The sequence below is a fragment of the Amyelois transitella genome, chromosome 17, assembly GCF_032362555.1.
Source record: "Amyelois transitella isolate CPQ chromosome 17, ilAmyTran1.1, whole genome shotgun sequence".
Taxonomy (NCBI): Eukaryota; Metazoa; Arthropoda; class Insecta; order Lepidoptera; family Pyralidae; genus Amyelois; species Amyelois transitella.
The window spans coordinates 9,471,401-9,491,620 of NC_083520.1; the positions used below are offsets into that span (position 1 = coordinate 9,471,401).

Below are 20,220 nucleotides of genomic sequence, written 5' to 3' on the forward strand. Positions count from 1 at the left end.
AAGAGAGATCGTGGTAAATGGAAAGAGGTAGTCTCTGCCTACCCCTCCAGGAAAGAGGCGTGATTTTATGTATGTATGTATAGATTTAAGTGCGTTTGACCTCAATCTGCCTGGTGGTGGTAAGGTGGTGCACGCTCAAATAGTGAAAAGTAAAAGTAACAAGAATTTATTCAAAGAACACCACAACAAAAAGACAAAAAAGGTAACAAAAATATGTACAAAAACAAACATGTAGTATGGTGCTCCCGAAAGGGTACCCCCTCAGCATAATGCTGGCTGTAAACAATATGCTACACGGCCAGCGCTGATCTTCCGGGGGTGCCCGGGTAGGCATCACGGACATACGTACAATGAAAACAAAAAAAGAAGAAAAGAAATATATATACATGTTCAACATACAAATAATACAAGAACAATATTTATTTATATATATATATATATTTTTCCTAATAGTGCCTATTCACTCTTGCTTTGAAAATGCCTGAGATATACTATATAGGGGAAGATAGATGAGGGAATTTACATACCACCTGTATTATATTTATGACTCATAGTTGGCTAATAAACGTTTGAGTTTGAATTTCAAATCACAGCGGTTCGCATAATAAAAGATTTGGCGAATCGCAAAGTGCGAAGGGTGGAGATATCGACCATGCACAGATGGAATCCCTGCCCTTGGCTCAACGTCCAATATTTGAATGGTGCAGGAAAAATTAAATAATGCAATTCCAGTGCAAACTCCTTTCGTTCCAGTCCTTTGATTGACTTTTACGATCTGCGCAGGAAAAGAAGCAGTTGGTACATTTTTCTTGTAAACTGTTATTCTTCACACAAAGCTTAGTATATTATAGCCTAACGAAGTGATGGACGCGAGCCTTAAGGCACCAGAACTTGAAGTCAAATATTTGTGTTGTTTGTTACAATGTTTGTCGCAAGACGAATTTGGCAAATATTTTTAAGGTTTGTTCTCACTCCAGTTTCAAAATCATTATTTTAGGATGACCGGACTTTAAAATTTAAATTAAACGAGGTTTTAAACTGCTGCGTTGCAACTTGGTCTGATAGCATTATAGAATACATTCTTTCCTCATCCATATGTAAGCGGCGGAATTATTCAGTATTTCTTACACATGAAAATATCCGTATAAAAGAACTAACTCGTCTGACTGTCACATCAACGCCCAGCCTTAACCATGGAAAAGGTAAAAGTTTGTGTTAATGAATACGTACGCCTAGTTACAAACAAAAATTGACACCTGATTTACTATATGTTAACAAGTAGACGATGTTATTAACAGTTAGTTGACCTATTCTTTTTAAAGTTTTAAATTGACTATAATGGCATAGATTTATTTTTAAAATTGGATTCAAGGTATCACACTAATTGATGTCGCATTACTTAAATCTTATTAATTAATTACTACGTCTTCCAAAGCGCATGTGTAGAAGAAGCGGCGCAACAAACTACACTGCAGCATTTTCACCAGACGTCAATTTACAAATATAGATCTCTGAAATCTAAATCGTGGACGAATGCACATTGACTATAAAAAAAATGTGAATTAGTATAACATACATACATACATATAGTCACGTCTTTATCTCTTGCGGGGTAGACAGAGCCAACAGTCTTGAAAAGACTGAATGGCCACGTTCAGCTATTTGGCTTAATGATAGAATTGAGATTCAAATAGTGACAGGTTGCTAGCCCATCGCCTATAAAGGATTCCCAAGTTTGTAAGCTTATCCTTTTGTCGCCTTTTACGACATCCATGGGAAAGAGATGGAGTGGTCCTATTCGTTTTTGTATTAGTGCCGGGAACCACACGGCACTTCACGTTAGTATAAAACTAATGATTTCAATACGAAAATAATATAAGTGGTCTCATCTCTCTTCCCCGATACTTATAACGTGGGAATTTTCAAGGCAAGAGTGACTGGGCTATATTTTAGTTTCCGTCCATCACCTTACCATCAGACTGTCAAGATGGTAGTCATGAAGGTACTGGAAGAAGTCAAACGCACTCAAATAATTATATATAGGTATATATAAAAAGTGCTCTGGTATAAATGTGCCGTGCCGGCATCAATAGCAAAATAGAATAGCACTACTCCATCTCTTCCCCACGGATGTCGTAAATGGCGACTAAGGGATTGGTTTATAAACTTGGGATTCTTCCTTAAGGCGATGGGCTAGCAACCTGTCACTATTTGAATCTCAATTCTATCAAAAAGCGAGACAGTTGAACGTGGCCTCTCAGTCTTTTCAAGACTGTTGGCTCTGTCTACCCCGCAAGGGATATAGACCTGGTTATATGTATGTATAAATAAAACAGTGATATTTATACAAGAATTTATCATGTTCTGTCTAACACCAATCGCTTTGCACAGCCTTGCGTGACTTAAACTTGGTCCAAGCATACAAATTATTTCTGCCTCGGGATTCAAAATGCCGGTTTCAAAGTTCAAAGGAATCAGCGTTGAAGATTAAATCCTATTCAGACGAACAATTGCAAATGATGCCAGCAGTATTTTCCCTAAAAAAGCGGGTATATTTCTCCCAATCTCCCCTCTATTCTCGGATTTCCATACAAATCGGGGACCTTACGGCACACGGCAACACTCTTTATTATCACTTGAAATAAATTGTCTCGCATATTGAGGAAAAGGCGATAGATTTGGATTGAAACTTTGTTAGTATAATGCTAGACTTGAAGAGTTAAGCTGTCGTTGAAACTACATGAAAAAAAAAACTTCATCTATTGAGGTATCAAAATTAAAAAAACAAATTAAAAATAATAAAATTTCACATTTAAATCAATAAAATTCAATTCTAAAAATCACATCAAGTTAAATACAATAACCGATAATGCCCTCTTGGACTCTCATTAAAAATCAAATACTAAAAAATTATCATTCTTATTACCATACCATTTAAGTTTACAATCTTAAATCAGAGCTTTTTCCATGTAAATCGAGACGATAATAGCTTCCACGAAGACCGGGAAGAGATTACTTTAGGAGACTTTATTGTCGTACGAATAAGAGTTATTTTACCTTAACTAAAAATATGAACGTACCTACAGACAAATACGAACAGATTTTCCTTGATAGTCACTTGTGTCCTGATTTCATATTATAAAGTTATGCTATATTTTGAGAGCGAATCCGTGTTGAATATAACGGCGCCATTATTTTTTAAAAGGACAAAGGAGAGGCGGACATAGTCAAGAAGATTTCACGGAATGATAAGAAGTTTGTATAGTAAAATTTATGCTGTTTGTATGTTGTGTTGTGTGTATTGTATAGGGATATGCTTATAAACTTGGTATTCTTCTGTTAAGCGATGGGCTAACAACCTGTCACTATTTGAATCTCAATTCTATCGTTAAGCCAAACAGCTCAACGTGGCATATCAGTCTTTTCAAGACTGTTGGCTCTGTCTACCCCGCAAGGGATATAGACGTCACCGTATGTACGGTCGCGTTCATAATTGCAGTCATAGTTCGCAAAACTTTATAGCTTGCACCGCTGCTATCACTCACACATTCACACAAATAACACAATAAACAACAAGCGGTGAAACGTTGGGTAACGCGCCATCAAGAAGAGGGTAGTGTAAAAAGTCGAGCGCGCAGCGGCCGTCGTCCGCTAATCAACACAGCGACACGCCACACAGCGGAGATCCATGGTGGAACAGTACGAAAATAATGGCTTCATACCGACCAGAATATTTGCGGAACAATTCGACACATCAGTGGTTACTGTTCGTCGAGTTTGCATCGTGAGGGACTACACCACAGACAGCCAGCAAGAAAGCCGTATTTATCCGAAATAAATAAGCAAAGACGTTTAGAATTTGCTCGGCAGTATTTGGATTTTGACTGGAAAAAAGCGATATTTACGGACGAAAAGTTCGTTTATGTCATCACAACACGGTAGGCTTCATTTATGGCGAAGAAATGCAACTCGGTATGAAGAAAAAAATATTGTGCCAAATATGGAGTCTGGACACATATGTGTAAATATGTGGGGCTGGATGAGTGCTGCTGGACCTGGGGAACAGGTGTGGATAGCAGGACGCGCTATAGCTGCTCATTATGTGCAAGTGCTGCAAGAAACCATGTTACCAACTGTGCGGTGTATTTATCCGATTGATGATATGCCAACAATATCATTTGTGCAAGACAACTGCCCTGTGCATCGAGTCCATATAGTGCGTGAAAGGTTCTGTCAATTTATATTAAAAGTACTAATTACTTGGATAGTATTTTAAGGACAGCTTCAATATCTTTTCTTTATGAAAACGAATAATTAAGCTGTAACCTTAATAACAGGAGATAAGTGGATAATACAATTAGTGTAATATACTAAATATGTATAGCTTTATATAATCATCAATATGTAATTAAACTGTAGGTAAACTGTTTCAATAAAATTTACTAATTTTAATTATTGAATGTTTTATTTTGCTCCCTCTTCTTTAATATTTCTTGCTGATTTCCGTGTTTGAAGACACGGGTATCGTAATTCTTAGATATCAGTTAGTTAGTTAGTCAGTCAGTTACTTAGTTCAAATGGCACCTTGAAACATTAAAAATTGTCAGTAAAAAAATCAAAAAAAAATCCTTGAATAACTTCGGAATCCAAGTAACGCTAGTAACTAGGAACAAGCGAGTGTGAGCAAGCGAGATTATCTAATAAATCTTAGATCTCACTTGCTCACACGAAGTAATAAAATTGCTACCCAATAACTTTCAAAGGAACCACTACCTATGTTAGGGTTGTGTGCAGACAAACTTTCAACCTTATTAAAATGACATAAGTCTTGCAGTCGCAGGCTTCCCTCTATAGGCAAATCTTATGCAAATAATGAGAGACGACGATATCTCGATCGACAATTATCGGGGCCAGTTCGGCCATCGTTGATTACCGTCTCTTTCTGTTTTGTTATGTTATATGTCATAGAATAATAAACTGTTTTCCTTAGTAATCATTGGTATTAAAGACCGTATTCATTTGAAGGAATATTTATTATTTTTAAATATGCATGTGTGTGTGTATCTAGTGGAACCACAGTGCACGCTATTTTAACCCGTAAGAATTTTAAAACTATGACTGCAGATATGAACGCGATCGTACATATGTATGCAGGCCTACGACAGGAAAGTGTAAAACTTTCCTGTCGTGGGCCTGCTGGAAGAAATCTCTCTAGTGATAAGTAGTGCCCTTGTACTGAATTTCTCTATATTTTAAGTTTTATTCTTATTTTCCTTGATGTATGTAAATAACATACATAAAATCACGCCTCTTTCCCAGAGGAGCAGGCAGAGACTACCTCTTTCCACTTGCCACGATCTCTGCATACTTCCTTTGCTACATCCACATTCATAACTCTCTTCATGCAAGCTCGGCGGTTTCGGGTACTCTTGACCTGACCCTTTACCAGGACGTCCTTAATTTGATCACATTGCACATAAATAAATAAATAAACAAGTATAAAAGTATTAACAATAAAATGTATGTTAAACCAAATAACTGTGCACAGTTGACTATTAAGTACTTACTTACGGCCGAACAGAGCCATTACGCCCACGCGTTCCACGCAGTCCTAATTTCTGACATAAACCGGTTTCGTCTGGTTCAAACTAGTTTGAATCGCTTACAACCAGTACGCGGGTATAATCAGGCGGTATATGGCGTTAAAATAGGGATTGGAGAACACATATGTCTAATACATACATACATATGGTTACGTCTATATATATCCCTTGCGGGTTAGACAGAGCCAACAGTCTTGAAAAGACTGATAGGCCAAGTTCAGCTATTTGGCTTAATGATAGAATTGAGATTCAAATAGTGACAAGTTGCTAGCTCATCGCCTAAAAAATGAGTTCCTAGTTTCCAAGCCTATCCTTTAGTCGCCTTTTACGACGTCCATGGGAGAGATGTATGTATTCTATCACTAAGCCAAAAAGCTGAACGTGGCCTATCAGTCTTTTCAAGACTGTTAGTTCTATCTACTCCGGAAGGGATATAGACGTGATTATATGTATGTATGTATGAATGTATGTATGATGTACGATTTTAAAATACCTAAAAACCAGGTGCGAGAAGTGAAAAGTGTGAAATTTATTATCCAAGCGGCCCCAAAATTTTGGTGAAAGCACAGAATTATTTATAGTCTAAAAGGTTTATAATTCATCAAAATGGCGGCGACAAATGGTGTGCATTGTGTAATGAGCCGTTTTTTCATTGTTTTTGTTAATTAGAAACGAAACAATATATAATAAAAAAATAATAAAAAAAACCACTCCGTCTCATTCCTATGGGTGTCCCGTGTCGTAAAAGGCGACTAAGTGTGTACTCTAGTACTAATTTTAATGAAGGGTTGTTTATCGACGTAAAAATATGGGCAGAATAATGAAAAACTCTCACAAAAGGTACGATGGGGTTAAATTAAAAATCTATTTCATAAATCTGTAACTAAAACTACTTATAAGAAATAAGAAATAAGATAATAAATCTGTAGAAAGGTCAATTCTGTACATTGAAAATATTGAAAAAATAAATAGCAGGGGGTGTTACTGGATCGATACCAAACACAAAAATGTGATTAAAAAAATTTTTGTCTGTCTGTCTGTATGTTCAGGCATCACGTGAAAACTAACGGTTCGATTTTGATGAAACTTGGTATAATTATACCTTATTATCCTGGGCGTAAAATAGGATACTTTTTATCCCGAAAAAATACGAAGAAAAAAAAATCTTAATTTTTCAGTTTATCTATAGACGTTGTTCTGTAGAACCGCGAACACACGTTGCGTTACCCGCAGTGGATTTAGCGCCGTAACCTGTAGCGCCTAAAGTCGGCTTTGGCTTGAACCGTTTGCTGCACAAGCGGGCCGCTACTAATTACTATGAAAAAAATACTACATAGCTACATTAATTCCCATCAAGCTGAAAATGAGTATAATTATTTAAAACACAATCAAAAGCATTATTTAAAATTCCCCATGATTCCGGTTTAAGGAAAAAAAAATTTACTCACGGTCAAAGGTAAAAAATGGGTGTATCGCAATTTTCTTTAAAACGGTAAGTTTTACAAATCGGAAAATTACCTCAGACATAAATTGAAGATCATAAAGTTATCTATAAAAAAGGTATCAATAATTTTTTTCAACAAAGCTACCGTTTCTGTGATATAACGATGCAAAAAGTTGCAAGCGTCATAATATGCATCCGTTTCCTTGCCACCTCTGAGGTAGTGTACTATTAGCGCGTTTTTTTTTACATTTTTATTATTAAACTTGAAAAAGTCTGAAATAGGTTAGAATAAACACGTGTTTTCACTACGCAGTGGCACTCAAGACTAACTTTCGTATTTATTATTTAAAAAAAAAAATAGAATAACCCTAAGTGAAGAAAATCATCTTAGGACAATAAAAGAGGTTACAATTATCAAATTCAATGCAATAATCAAATTAAAACTAAAGCTACTTATAAAAAGAAAGAAAAAAGATGACTACAAACTAAAATTTAATTTATAAATTGTTCAGTCCTTGCATAGCATCAACATGCGGGAATGTGCCCAGAAGGATGGCAGCATTGCCAATTCGAATGGCAATGCTGATTCTCTGAGCCAGATAATTTCCAGCCCTCCGGTCAAGATATACCTCAATTAGCTTTTTCGACAAATGTCGGAAAAGCTGATGACCCCCCGGTCCCAGAGTTTCTACCCCAAAAGGTTCAAAAGTATAGATATTACCGATAACTACATACATACATACATAAAATCACGCCTCTTTCCCGGAGGGGTAGGCAGAGACTACCTCTTTCCACTTGCCACGATCCCTGCATACTTCCTTTGCTTCATCTACATTCATAACTCTCTTCATGCAAGCTCGGCGGTTTCAGGTACTTTTGACCTGACCCTTTACCAGGACGTCCTTAATTTGATCAAGATATGTTCGTCTAGGTCTTCCCACCCCGACCTTTCCCTCCACACTCTCCATGTATATCCGCTTAGTCAACCTGTTTTCATTCATCCTCTCCACATGACCGAACCATCTCAACATACCCTTTTCTATTCCTGTAACTACATCTTCTTTCACATCACAACATTCCCTTATCACACTGTTCCTTATCCGGTCACTCAATTTCACACCCAACATACTCCTTAACGCTCTCATTTCCACTGCATTTATTCTGCTTTCGTGCTTCTTTTGCCATACCCAACTTTCACTCCCATACATTAATGTCGGGACCAACACGCCCCTGTGCACAGCCAGTCGAGCCTTTTTGGATAGTTTCTGACTGCTCATAAAGGCATGCAAAGCTCCATTCACCATGTTCCCCGCGTTCACTCTCCTTTCAATATCACTATCACACTTGCCATCTGATGTAAACTTTGATTTGCCTCATTTGAAGCAAAACGGCCTTAGATTTAGTAACCTGAAGATGAGACGGCGCAAGTGTGTCGACACAAGTAGCATCCTACACCAAAGGCCGCCCCAATCTCCAGGGTACCAAAGTCATACCATCCGGTCTCTTGGCATCATCCCGAGCCAGACCGTTTGGTTCTAGGAGGATTATATCATTTAGGGCGGCATGGCGCCCTAAACGGCCGGCACTCCTAGGGCATGAGAGGCCGTGGTATCCCCGCAAGGACAACTATTATTAACGGTATTTCATGTGTTGAGCATTCTGAGATAAAGCAGCTATACGACCCTAGCCACGTACACAATTAAACAGAGACAGATGTTGTCTCAAGGTTTCACTACAGTATAAATGAAGGGACTGGGTTTCATTATACTTATGTATATTTTATATTTTGAATTCAAGTTAAAATTACCGACAGAACAATATTTTTACTTATATTACTGCTACATAGAGTATATACGAGACGTGCTTATGCATATTATGACGCTTGCAACTTTTTGCATCGTATAATATCTCAGAAACGGTAGCATTACTGAAAAAAAATATTGATTCCTTTTTATAGATATCTTTATGATCTACAATCTATGTCTGAGGTAATTTTCCTATAAAACTTACCGTTTTGAAGAAAATCGTGAAAATCCCATTTTCTTACCTTTGACCTTGGGTAATTTTTTTCCTTAAACCGGAATCATGGGGATCTGGGGAATCATCATTTGAAATAATGCTTTTAATTGTGTTTTAAACAATTATACTCATTTTCAGCTTGCTGGGAATTAATGTAGCTTCATTCCTATTTTGTGGTCTAAATTGACCGGACTGAAAATAAAATGGAGAAATAAACCATCTACGCGAAGACCGACATCCACGCGGACGGAGTCGCGGGGGAAAGCTAGTAAGAAATAAGATGATAACAAACTAAAATTAAATTTACAAATTGTACAGTCCCTGAATAGCATTAACTTGCGGGAGTGTGTCCAGAAGGCTGGCAGCATTGCCAATTCGAATGGCCATGCTACGTGGCCATTCAGTCTTTTCAAGACTGTTGGCTCTGTCTACCCCGCAAGGGATATAGACGTGATCATATGTATGTATGTATGGCAATGCTGATTCTACAATAACTTTTTTCAGATATTTTTTTTTAAAACAATTTAATGGACCTAAAGTTTTTGAATATTTATTTCATAAATTGGAAGCTTGATACACACGTAACGATGACCCTATATTTTCAGTATTTATACGCTCAAACCAAACAGCAGTTAACCACAATAGCACTAAGCCAATAAAATCGTCATGACTTGGAATAGAAAGTAAACATTATCTTTAAAATAAACTCGAGAGTTGCTGTACATCACGTTTACGAGACGATCCAGTTTTATAGTCTGTGTCGTTCAAATCATCCATTTTGTCGGTAAAACTACATAAATAAATGTGGGGCACCTTGCATTCTGATGACTGTAACGCTTTGGCTATAAACTGTTACGTACGCGCTGTAACCCTTAATGCCTACAATCCTAACTAAATGCAAAAATAACTTTATTTGTTTGGTTTTTTTAAAAACTTAATAATTTTCTTAATTATTTTTGCTTCGTGAAAAATTCGAAAAATTGTGCCGTGTGTTTCCCGGCACCAATACAAAAAAGAATAGGACCACTCCATCTCTTTCCCATGGATGTCGTAAAAGGCGACTAAGGGATATGCTTATAAACTTGGGATTCTTCTTTTAGGCGATGGGCTAGCAACCTGTCACTATTTGAATCTTAATTCTATCATTAAGCCAAATAGCTGAACGTGGCCATTTAGTCTTCAAGACTGTTGGCTCTGTCTACCCCGCATGGGATATAGACGTGGCCATATGTATGTATGTATGTATGCATGTATGTGAAAAATTCCATGGTCAAAGGAATAACTCTCCCCAAAGCGGCGAGGATGCAACCGGGACTGAAGCCAGGTGAAAGAAGAAGTTATTTAAAAAGTCAATTACTATCTCCAACCCCCTTTAATCGACCTGCAAGTCAGCAAATCTTATTTCAATTCAATTTATTAAGTCCAATGAATAGCAGAAATCACTGAGCGAGGGACCAGGAACTGATAATTTAATGGAGTAAATAGATTACCCGACGACGCTTGATTGAATATGGGTTGTGAACTGCAGAATTTATATTTTAACCGATAAATTTATACATACATACATACAGTCATGTCTATATCCCTAGCGGGGTAGACAGAGCCAACAGTCTTGAAAAGAATAATAGGCCACGTTCAGCTATTTGGTTTAATGATAGAGTTGAGATTCAAATAGTGACAGGTTGCTAGCCCATCGCCTAAAAAAAGAATCGCAAGTTTATAAGCCTATTGTTTTAGATTTGCGAAATACCCGCATTCCTTTGTGGGTAGCGCTGAATTCGCGCGTGTAGACGGCGCTTAATTCACGCGGGCGAAGTTGCAGCCTAGTTGAATATACAAGGCACGTGTAATTGAATGCATCTTCGTCTGATTAGGGACCAAAGTTTTAGTTCAATGTCACGTCAATATTATCCTTAATTCACAAGCTGTCATAAAAATAATGAATGTAGACAATGCGCATTCGTTTGCGGTCTAGATTTAAGATATTAATTTCTAAATTGACCTCTGGTACAAATTGTTGCAGTGTAGTTAGTTCCACCGCTACTGTGCTTTAAAAGCGGCAGTAAATATGATTATACTAACGTTGCGTTGATGTCAATAAGCGAAGATTTAAGAAATCAAGTTTTTAGTCATTCCCTTAGTCGCCGTTTACGATAAATATAAACTTAAGTATATAGACTAAACATACGATTTCATTAAAGCAACCATATTGATACAAAATAATCAGAGGTTTACTGTCCAAATGTTTCGTACAGCCGTCACGTATAAATGCAATTTGTAGGGTGCTAAAAAAATGGTTCCCAGCCCTCGCCAGATATATTGATACGTGCAAACCTGGAACCATAACTAGGTGTGGTACCAGCTTAATCCGTGATTTCGCTCTTGTTTTTTGTGAAGAAAAATGTTATAACTAATTTTAGTAATTTAGTAATTACCGTTCGCTTCACTGTGGGTGTTTTTAAAGAAAGAAAGATAAATTGTTTATTCGGTATATTGTAATGTAATAAAAAAAAACTGATACATTAACCTTTAACAACTTTTGTACCAAATTGGCCTTTCATTCAGCATTTGTCGTGGTATATGTATATATCGGTCTTTTCAAGACGGTTGGCTCTGTCTATCTCGTAAGGGACAGAGATGTGATGTGAAAAATAAAATCAAGTGTGCTCTCTCGGTACATTTACTACTGCTAGTTTCTGTGACATTAAAAATATCACATATAAAAAAAACTAAGCTGCTTTTCAGGAAATCCAAAATTAAATTACATTTGGAATACATACATAATGTAGTCCTGTATATATCTCTTGCGGGGTGGACTGAGCCAACAGTCTCGAAAAAAACTGAAAGACCACGTTCAGCTGTATGGCTTCATACTGGAATCGATCATACATCTTAACGCCAAATATAAAGTCTCTAGACCCAGAGGTTTTGGCATTGATATGACAGACAATTATACATTGTCTCTTATTCGTCGAAATGTGAATATCTTAAAAACTACTTGACCGATTTTGATGCCGTACAAACTTAAAAATTCTATTGACAAATCATAAATCCCGACAATAGACACAGTAGGTCCCGGGTTCGAGTTCCGGCCGTTCCGCCGCTTCTACACATGCGCTTTGGAAGCCGTAGTAGATATAATTAGATGTAAGTGATGTGACGTCAATAAGTTTGTAACCTTGTATCCAATTTTCAAAATAAATCTATTTTATTCTATTACTTCTAAACCATTCTAAATACTTTTTAAGGAATGAGAGAACTTGTTGGGAAAATGTATACTGTTCAATTTACCTACAGGTAAATTATATGACTTGTATAAACAAATGCATATGCTGCCAACACTTCAAAGACTGAATTCCATATATTAGTGTTGATCGATAAAGATATTTTAGATCCAACCACAGACATAGATCAAGTTAGACCCCGCGAGTGTATTACGCGTGCAAAGTTATAGTAACCTTTGATCTCCTTTTGTTGTTTGTATTGTGTTGTATTAGATAGATATCTATCTAGATAGACTCTTTATTGCAATATATATTTTAGAAAAAGAAAAACAGAAAAAAAAACACAGGTAATGAGGTACAAAGGCGGACTTATCGCTAAAACTATCTCTTCCAGTCAACATTAGGGTGAGGGAGGAAATTAATGAAATAATGAATTTAATTATTAGCTAGATTTAAATCTAGATTATTTATATTATATACATAAGATATGTTGACATTGCATCAAGTTATAAATCTCTGCCTACCTTACCTGCCTACGGGTAAGAGGTTTGATTTTATGTATGTATGTAAAAAAACAAACATAACCATAAAAGATATGTTGTTACTGAACATTTTGTTGAAATATTTATAAATCTCTTATAACATCCTATTTTCTGGAATAAATGTTGTCATGTTCGGATGGAAAAACAGCCCTCGTAGCATGTCACGCGCAACACTGAATTTATCCCGCGAAAATCTATCGCTGTTTCGCTTTTTATTATTACAGGAAACGGGACAGCGATAGTTTTTCTCGCGATAAAAATAGAGTTAGTTACCTATGCTAGGGCTGGTGGTATCTAGCTAAATATATGTCTGTGCATCACATACTATTTCAGATTTGTTTACGGACATACGGATATTTCAAATGATTCATGGACTGATCTTAAATAGAAATAGGTTGTTCTATCTTTAGTAGTCGAACTTTATGTACATACATACATAAAATCACGCCTCTTTCCCGGAGGGGTAGGCAGAGAACTTTATGTATCAGGGTCGAAAATATGTCATGAACCTTACTTCTTACTATACTACTTATATCTTGTGCCCACAGGACCACCATCTCTCATTTCTATGGATTTCGCAAAAGACGACTAAACAACGGAATAAACTACACTGCAGCGTCTCCACTGAATGTCAATTTACAAATATAGATCTTAAATCTAAATTGTGGATGAATGAACATTGTACTTATACATACATATAGTCACGTCTATAATCTTATCCCTTGCGGGGTAGACAGAGCCAACAGTGAAAAGACTGATAGGCCACGTTTATCTTTTTGGTTTGATGATAGAATGGAGATTCAAATAGTGACTGGTTGCTTAGGTCGCTATAAGATGAATCCCATGTTTAAAAGCCTATCCCTTAGTAGCCTTTTACAACTTCCATGGAAAAGAGAAGAGGTGGTCCTAACTTTCTTTTTTATGAGCGCCAGGAACCACACGGCGGCACGGCATTGTACTTATATCTACACTGATTCATTTATATGGATGCCATCATATAATCTTGATCAAATTAAGGACGTCCTGGCAAAGGGTCAGGTCAAGATTACCCGAAACCGCCGAAATACAGCTTGCGTAAAAGAGTTTGAATGTGGATGAAGCAAAGGAAGTATGTAGAGATCGTGGCAAGTGAAAAGATGTAGTCTCTGCCTACCCCTCCGGGAAAGAGTCGTGATTTTATGTATGTTTGTATGTATATCATCTAAGTTAAACCCATCCTGTTAGGGGTTGCCTTCTGTGGTAACAATAAATAAATAAATATATATATATATTTATATATAGGGTCGAATTACACTGATTGAGTTAGCCTCGAAGTAAGTTCGAGACGAAGTTCTTTTCTCATCACGCCCTGGCCGGGATTCGAACCCGGGACCTCAGATGTCACAGACAAGCGTACTACCGCTGCGCCACAGAGGCAGTTACAATACAATACAATGGCATTATACGAAATTGTCCAACAAATTACACAGTAACTTGATTATTTATCGGCTTTTCGGCTTTGCAGCGTCGCCTACCAAGTTTTTGAAGTTATTTGTTAGCAATTTTGTCGCTATTGAAAACGGTTTTGTTATTAAAAAAGTTGTTTTAACGACGCAAGTGATGTTTCGCATTAGCTCATGTTTATCTGCTAAATATATTATACTAGCGGACCCGACAGACTTCGTTCTGTCAAAAAGATTTGTAATATGACAGTTTTTTGTTCCTATCTATTAGACCTAAGGGGCCGTGCAGCAGAAATTGTAATATTTTAATTTCACCACAACTTCAAAACCAAACGTCCTATTTTAATCATTCACAGACCAAATATTATCTACATAAACTGTACTTATTGATGAAATTATTTATTTTGATAAGGATTAATAGCATGAGTAAAAAAACGCGTTTAAATGTAGACCAAAAAAAAATCAAGATTTTTAAATAAAAATGTGGTTGTTGTGCCTCACTCGACATAGATAGGTATAGTGTGTCGCGGACTTTTTTGTAGATATTTATAAGATCTACAATTAATTGAAACATTTTATGGTTCTATCTTTTGTAGTTTAGGCAGCGTACGCAAAATAAGTAACTTTTTGGTTGTTTTTTTTCAGTTTGTGTCCGAAAAATCCAAATATATTAGAGAACCCTATTTTTTTCCAAAATAAAATATAGTCTATGTTACTCGTGGATAATGTAGCTTTCGAATGGTGAAAGAATTTTTAAAATCGGTCCAGTAGTTTTTGAGCCTATTCATTACAACCAAACAAACAAAGTTTTCCTCTTTATAATATTAAGTGTAGATAGTGTAGATAGATAGGTAAGTTGGAGATTTTACATACATAAATATGATCACGTCTTAATCCCTTGCGGGGTAGTCAGAGCCAACAGTCTTGAAAAGACTGATAGGCCTACGTTCGGCTGTTTGGCTTAATAGATTCAAATAATGACAGGTTGCTAGCCGATCGCCTAAAAGAGGAATCTCAAGTGTATGAGTATATCCCTCAGTCGCTTTTTTCGACATCTATGGGAAAGATTTGGAGTGGTCCAAGAGATGGAGTGGATTCTTTTTTTAAAATTCAATTTTTTTATTCATTTTTACAGGATACTTCATATCGCTTAATAATTATCAAATCTTTCGGTTTCACAACATTGGTTGACGTCAAATAAATTACTTAAAACTATGTTTTCGTTTCCAAGGCAGAAGTCAGTGCAGAAGAAGCGGTAACAAATTCTATTAGTACCTAGAACCGCACGACACCAACTAGTGGTTTCATAAAGATTAAGTTTAATTAGAAACGTGAATAACAACCAATTTGCGTCACCGCCGACCTTTCAACCCCACGGCTATGAATATGCATTTTGTTTGACGCTCATTTACGACAAAATGGAGTAGGTAACTCTAATGAGCAGAGTAAATACATTCAAAAGGCTTATCCCACTATGACGTTGAATTAACATAGTATTTATGAGCTTTAAGTCTATGTACGTGCCTTTTGGTTCCCGGCACCAATACAAAAAAAGAGTAAGACCATTCCATCTCTTTCCCATGGATGTCGTAAAAGGCGACTATGGGATATGCTTACAAACTTGGGATTCTTTTTTAGGCGATGGGTTAGCAACCTGTCACTATTTGAATCTCAATTTTATCATTAAGCCAAATAGCTGAACGTGGCCATTCAGTCTTTTCAAGACTATTGGCTCTGTCTACCCCATAAGGGATATAGACGCGACCATATGTATGTATGTTTGTTTGTAAGACTATGCACTTGGGACTTATCTGTTCGAATTTCTTGTTTCTCGTGAAAACGTCGCTGTTAAGAGTGATGAGGGATAATGTAAAAATTCATAGAATAACGACAATTTTTATACATACATAGAATCACGTCTATATTCCTACCGGGGTAGACAGAGCCAACAGTCTTGAAAAGACTGATAGGCCACGTTCAGCTGTTTGGCTTAATGATAGAATTGAGATTCAAATAGTTGACAGGTGGCTAGCTCATCGACTAAAAGAGGAATCCCGAGTTTAGAAACCAATTCCTTAGTCGCCTTTTACGACATCCGTAGGAAAGAGATGGAGTAGTCCTATTATTTTTTTTATTTGTGCCGGGAACCACACGGCTTCCGCACAGAGCTTTAAGTTCAGTTTGTCCAAATAAAATCGTCGTGCGACATCCAACTCCGTAAACAAAGGCTCATGATCCCATTATCCGGGTTTACGAAGGACCAAGACCGGATTTAAACCGGATTTATTTCGTGATGTTTCGTGTGGTTCCCCGTTAAGAATAGAACTACTCCATCTCTTTCTAATTGATTTTGTAAAGGTGAAAGAGATAGACTTTTAAACTTGGGAATTTTTACGCGATGGGCTAGCAACCTGTCACTATTTGAATCTCAATACCATCATCAACCCATACAGCTGAACGAGGTCTAGTGACTGTTAGCTCGGTCTACCCCGCAAGGGATGTAGACGTGATTATATGTATGTATACAGTCCGTAAACAAAGGCTCATGATCCTATTATCCGGGCCCCGGGTAATTCTGGATCACACGGCATAATTTAATCCGGATTCATATGTAAACGGATATAATAACGAATTAAGTTTTAATTAAAATTTTCTTGTGGATAAAAAATATATAATTTCAATAGGTTGATTTTTATGAGTGCCGTGTGGTTCCCGGCACCAATACCAAAAAAGAATAGGACCACTCCATCTCTTTCCCATGGATGTCGTAAAAGGCGACTAAGGGATATGCTTACAAACTTGGGATTCTTATTTTTGGGCGATGGGCTAGCAACCTGTCACTATTTGTGTACACTGACAATCTGTGTAATTTGTCCCGTATGTATTTATTTATTTATGTATTTATTTATAATAAGAATGACTCAAAATTATGCCGCCTGTTGACAAGATAACAAACCAGTTTTTTTACTTAATAACTTAATTTGAATCTCAATTCTACCATTAAGCCAAATAGCTGAACGTGGCTATTCAGTCTTTTCAAGACTGTTGGCTCTGTCTACCCCGCAAGGGATATAGACGTGACCATATGTATGTATGTATGTAAAATTTTCTTGTGGATAAAAAATATATAATTTCAATATGTTGATTTTTATATTGCATACAATTCAATTGACAGTAAACTGTTTATTTATTTGAACGTGCCGTGTGGTTCCCGGGACCGAATAAAAAAAGAATAGGACCAATCCATCTCGTTCCCATGGATGTCGTAAGAGGCGACTAAGGGAAATGTTTATAAACTAGGAGTTCTACTTTTAGGCAATGGACTAGCAACCTGTCACCATTTGAATCTCAATTCTAACATTAATCCAAACAGCTGAACGTGGCCTACTATTCTTTTCAAGACTGTCGGCTCTGTCTACCCGGCAAGGGACATAGACGTGACTACGTATGTATAATAGACTCTTTACAAAAATAGGCAAGCTAATGCACTCCAGTTTCCAATTTGGAAATAGAGTATCCGCGTCAGTTGCATGTTACTGCATCGATTAAGTCCGAAAATGGACCATCGGTATATGCGACCAGATTCAATTCTGTGCGAAGTAACTATCTACTGTATACATACATATAATCACGTCTATATCCCTTGCGGGGTTGACAGAGCCGTACGGTCTTGTAAAGACTGATAGGCCACGTTCAGCTATTTGGCTTTAAGATAGGATTGAGATTCAAATAGTGACAGGTTGCTAGCCCATCGCTTAAAAGAAGAATCCCAAGTTTATAAGGCTACCCCTTAATCGCCTTTTACGACATCCATGGGAAAGAGACGGAGTGGTCCCATTCTTTTTTTTATTGGTGCCGGGAACCACACGGCACTACTACCTACTGTATTATGGAATGGAACGGACCGTAGAATAGAATTTACCTATCCACACAATTTTTGCTTTTTCTAATTGCCGTAAAACGGAATGAAGCTATTTCGTCTGTGATAGTACATTATTGTTGGTTTTCTTCATTAACTGTTTTATTTTTTTTAAGATGTTCAGAAAAAGTCTCACTGTGAATAAAATCTTAATTCCATTATAAAGTCATACAGTTGAACTTGGCTTTTCAGTCTTGACTAAACTGTTGGCTCTGTCTACCTTTTAATATTGTAGCGGCCGTTCAGCCTCCATGGACAAACGAGACTCTGACTTAACATTTTAGATGACTAAAACCGACTGACAGACTGTGAAAAAAGGACAATCGACTTGGACACTAGGCAGACGACCATAAGACGACAAGACGTATCTTGAACGGGAAAAATTCTTTTTTATTCTGACTAGACAAATAGACCCTCGGCCCGTTCAAATATCTATAATAGAAACTAAAAAAAAAATACCTCAGCGATTTATATTTAAAAGCATAAAGCATGTTTAAATTAGTATTTATAGTTTATTAGTTTGATTTTTTTGATTTGATGTAATCTCTGCCTAACCCTCCGGGAAAAAGGCGTGATTTCATGTATGTATGTATGTTTAAATTGAAACAATATGAAAAACAAAAGATAATTTTACATAATAGCCGACACAAGTCAGTTCAAATACGATGCTTACAAAATGGAAAGTTAACTTTTTATCGTTAAGAAAGTTCCCAGACTAAGTTCAATTTTTAACTGTTCTTAATAGAGTAAAATGGGTTATAAGTAGGTTATTATATTTTCTGTTCCATCATAGAGAATTTTCATTTAGGAAACTTAAATTACTAATTAAAACTGAGAGATTATATGTAGTACTAGCTGTGCCCGCAACTTCGTCTGCGTTACTTTGGGCATCATTAAAGCCCTCAAGGATGAATAATATTCCCCGTTCTTTTTTTCACATTTTCCATTATTTCTTTGCGCCTTATAGTTGCAGCGTGATGTTATATAGCCTTAAGCCTTCCTCGATAAATGGTCTATTCAACGCATAAATAATTTTTCAATTCGAACCAGAAGTAACTGAGATTAGCGCGTTCAAACAAACAAACAAACTCTTCAGCTTTATAATATTAGTATAGATTGCATGACTACTTGTATTGTTAGGCAATTTGTCATGTCAAGATGTCTGAATCTAACAAGATAGGAATCGATTTGCTAAGATTGTGTATTATGCACTAGAATCTCATCAATATAATACACTCTCTACTCGTCTTTTAGGCGATGAGATAGTAACTTATCGATTCCTCAATCTTAATTCCATCACTAAGCCGCTATACGAGTATGGATGAGGTCTTTCAATATTTTCAAGACTATTAGCTCTGTCGTCCTCGTAAGGCATAAAGACGAGACATACATAATGTACTTGTGGCGACATCTCTACGCCACTAGTCACAATAACCAATCACGTGACGCTATTAGTAAAAAAACAGCGAAAAGTCTAAATCGCGCAAGCAAAGATTCCACGGATTCGACCATATATACAACTTTCGACACAACATCGTCGGACCCAGGCCGCCACGGCCGCCCCATTGACCTGCCTACAGCCGTAGGCAGCGATGAAACCAGTGAAGAGGGTAAAAAGACCCTGACCACTCGCTCCAACTCCCGCACAGGAGTTTGGGAAGACCCCTCGTCGTCATCGTCGGAGCCGCGGGTCCCCAGTCATAACACCTAGCCTGACGAAACATCTTCCCTCTGTTCAGCTAAAATTGTGATAATTTTAATGACTGTAAGTTTAACAACATATGTACTGATATTAATCAAAATGTTCTAAGCCAACGCAGCGGGAACAATTAACTTTATCATTCCATTCCGGTAAAAATATTTTCAAAAGTATTTATCAAAATTCAATTTGAATCAACTGAAAGACGAAAGTTTCACTTCTATTTGAATTTGGAATTGTTCGAATTTCTATCGTTACAAAGTTCTACGTGCCTGTTAACAAAGCTTTATATCTCTGACCTTAATTTTATTTGTTACTACGATTTGTT

General features: G+C 36.8%; 1 protein-coding gene across 1 annotated transcript in view; it reads left to right on the forward strand.

Annotated features, from left to right (window-relative positions):
- Nucleotides 1–20,220, forward strand: part of LOC106138350 (potassium voltage-gated channel protein Shaw) — a 143,171-nt gene that overhangs the window by 41,483 nt on the left and 81,468 nt on the right. The gene's annotated exons all lie outside the window — the stretch shown is intronic.